At 42.5% G+C, this 2,994-nt stretch overlaps 1 long non-coding RNA gene across 1 annotated transcript; it reads right to left on the bottom strand.

Moving 5' to 3' along the window:
* Positions 1–782: 782 nt before the first annotated feature.
* On the bottom strand, positions 783–1,291 carry LOC127537776 (uncharacterized). The gene is made up of 2 exons (XR_007947604.1): positions 1,227–1,291; positions 783–1,123 (listed from the first exon to the last, which is right to left on the bottom strand). It is a non-coding gene; the product is annotated as an uncharacterized LOC127537776 (long non-coding RNA).
* Between the last annotated feature and the right edge of the window lie 1,703 nt (positions 1,292–2,994).

Below are 2,994 nucleotides of genomic sequence, written 5' to 3'. Positions count from 1 at the left end.
ATTGGCTGCATAGATGCACATACTTCCCCATCACAGTTCCCTCGCATCATGAACAGGAAGTCCATTCACAGCATAAATGTGCAGGTAGGCTACAGGTAGACTGACTACTGTTTCTGAATGTTGAAGACTGCATCATAGTTCAACATCTGTCATTCTCTGCACTGTCCAGATCATAAGTGATGCTGCATGCATCATTTCTAATGTGGAGGCCAAGTGGTCTGGGTCTGTTCATGACTCCAGGATTTATGGAGAGTCTAACCTGAGCAACAGACTGCAGCATGGTCAGCAGCCTAAAGATTTTCACAATAGAATTCTCTTGTCTCCCTCCTTTAATATACTCTGATGTATCCACTATACATTACAGGAGACTTTGATGGCCTTCTGCTGGGTGACAGGGGTTACCAAGCCAACCCAGGCTGATGACCTCATACCCTGACCCTGAACCAGGCCCCCAACAGAACTTCAACCGGACTCACTGCAGAACCAGAGCCCGGGTGGAGATGACCATAGGCCTGCTGAAAGCCCGTTTCCAGAGCCTACATCACCTCAGGGTGACCCCTGAGAGGGCCTGTGATATTACTGTGGCATGTGTTGTTCTTCATAATATTACCACTATTAGAGGAGAGCAACACCCTGCCCTACAAACTGAAGACCCAGATGATGAGCCCATCCACCTGCAGCTATCCAGGACAGCAGAGCAGTCAGAGACACCGTATGCAATAATCACTTTAGAGTTTAAGTCACCATCATCACCACCACAGCAAATAAAGACATGATACACATTTCATTTGGTCTTCTTTATTTCCTACAAATAAAAGAGATAGTTCAGTTCATGTTCCAATATTTAACATAATTCACCTGTGACCATCACCCACCTCTAACTTGTGCTCCAGTATTTCAATTTCCAGATCTGCCCTCCTAATCTGTTTTTTGGATTTTTCTCAGCAAATGCAGTTTGTAAATCTGTTTTACTGATAACTGGGAATACATAGAGGACATTCAGTTATACAGTTGCACATGAATTCCACAGAATGAACCTCTGGTGTTTCCTGAACATCCATCTCACTGTGTCAGTCTGTGCAGTGGAAGATGAGGGACCATCCTGCTGCTGTCCAGCCATGCTCTGTTAAAAAGGATGAGAATGTGCAACACTTCAGTGTAGGCTAAATGTCACACTCTATATTCCACCCAAAATCTGAATGAGAAGAGAACTATCAGTAACATACCTCTATATGCCTTTCTGGATCCCCCTCTGTAAAGGCAGCAGACACAGTTTCATCCTCTTCATCCAAGATCAGTGACATGTTTCAGTACACTTAAACTACCATTTGGATAAATCTTTGGAGTGTTGCCTACTTACAATTACAAGGTATATATATATATATATATATATATATATGCATCCATGACATTTTATACCACTGTTTTACAGTCATCTGCTTTCTTTCTGTTGGCTGAGCAGAAGTCTATGTTAGTTTAAATAGGCTCAATTATTTAGCAGGACATGATATGGATGCAGACATTTAGGCTATGTGTGGATAAAAAAACTGCACAGTCAAACAGCCACTTAATATTTAGGCTACTTTACAATGTAAAACATGATCAACATGAAGCACCTCCATGAAATAATGCCGAGGTCTGACCTGTTTGAACAGTGTTTTTATATTTCATCTTAAGCTGCTGCCCCGTCGGGATTTCACCTAAATGAAATAACTTACTAGGCTGCCATTCAGCCAGTTATTCCCTGTAATATTATTACGATTACAAAGGAATACATTTAAACTTACGTATTGATACGGGCAGCAGTGTTCTCTACGCCGTCTCTCTCTCTTTTGCAGCTGCAGCGGTGTTGCACTTCTTTCTAAAAAAGTGTTCAAATTCGCCATATGAGCGCGTTAAAAACTTCCAGTTCAAAAACGCAGCCTTTCACTTCCCCGTTTCCATGGTGACTCGTCGAATCGGGGTTCCATTGATGCTGTCTTTTCAGACTTGCGGTGCACGCGCGTAACTCCGGGTCAAACTACTCCGAGTTGATTAACCCAACTCATATCAGCCGTTGTGAAACCGAAAACTCAGAGTTTTCTATCTCAGAGTAGATCAACTCAGAGTTGTAGAAGAAACTCAGAGTTTGTAAAACCTGCTTCGTGAAATAGGCCCCAGGACTCAGAAGACTGTAGCTGTTTTTCGCCATGCAAACAGCACATTAAATAAGTCCGGTCATGATATTCAGGGGCTTTGAATAGTCGGGGTGTTTAGAGTAACTCAGGGCTGTGGTTGTGGATTGATGGTTTAGGTGGTTGTTTGGTATTCAGGGGGCAGGAGGTGGGGTGGCTTCAGATCACAAACGTCTGCTCCCAGCCTCAGACTGTAAGATGTGGTGTGTTCTCCAGCAGAATCCCACCGGCTCATGATTGAGACGAGGCAAGAACAAAGCTAGAAAGCAGGCAGGAACACTTCCTGAATCGAAGCAAACTCACTTAACACTGAGGCATAATTATACAAGCCCAGATGGAGCGGTCAACCTGGCCAGACAACCACAGATCTGTTTTGAACACAGTGGCGCGTGTTTGTGAGCACGCCTCTGTGAATCTGTTTCCAATTATTAAATGAAGACATAAGATCTTCATACCATTTAATGACTGAGAGCAAGTTATTTAGACCATCTGTTGGAGCTTCCATGGAGTATTCACAATAGTCAGTCCTGGAAACATTTGTCAGAGAAGAAGACTTATCAGTAATTTATCCTCCTAATACAGCTCTCTTATACCAAGCATATGGTAAAGTCTTTGCTTGTGAGAAAAAAAAAGGAGAGAATGTGACAAAACAGACACCAAACTTTGAAGGGAAAAGATCCTTAAAAAGCAGAAGACACCGAGAGGTGGCAAACCACATGGAAAAAGAAAATTCCAAGAAACACAGACATAAAGTAAGATAGAAAAAAGAGCCGATATATCTTGATGTTAGTGGATTGCTAACAAGGGATCTGAAATCATA

The sequence above is a fragment of the Acanthochromis polyacanthus genome, chromosome 16 (genome assembly GCF_021347895.1).
Source record: "Acanthochromis polyacanthus isolate Apoly-LR-REF ecotype Palm Island chromosome 16, KAUST_Apoly_ChrSc, whole genome shotgun sequence".
NCBI lineage: Eukaryota > Metazoa > Chordata > Actinopteri > Pomacentridae > Acanthochromis > Acanthochromis polyacanthus.
The sequence above is the reverse complement of the archived record's forward strand: the minus strand, read 5'-3'. Positions and strand labels throughout refer to the sequence as shown.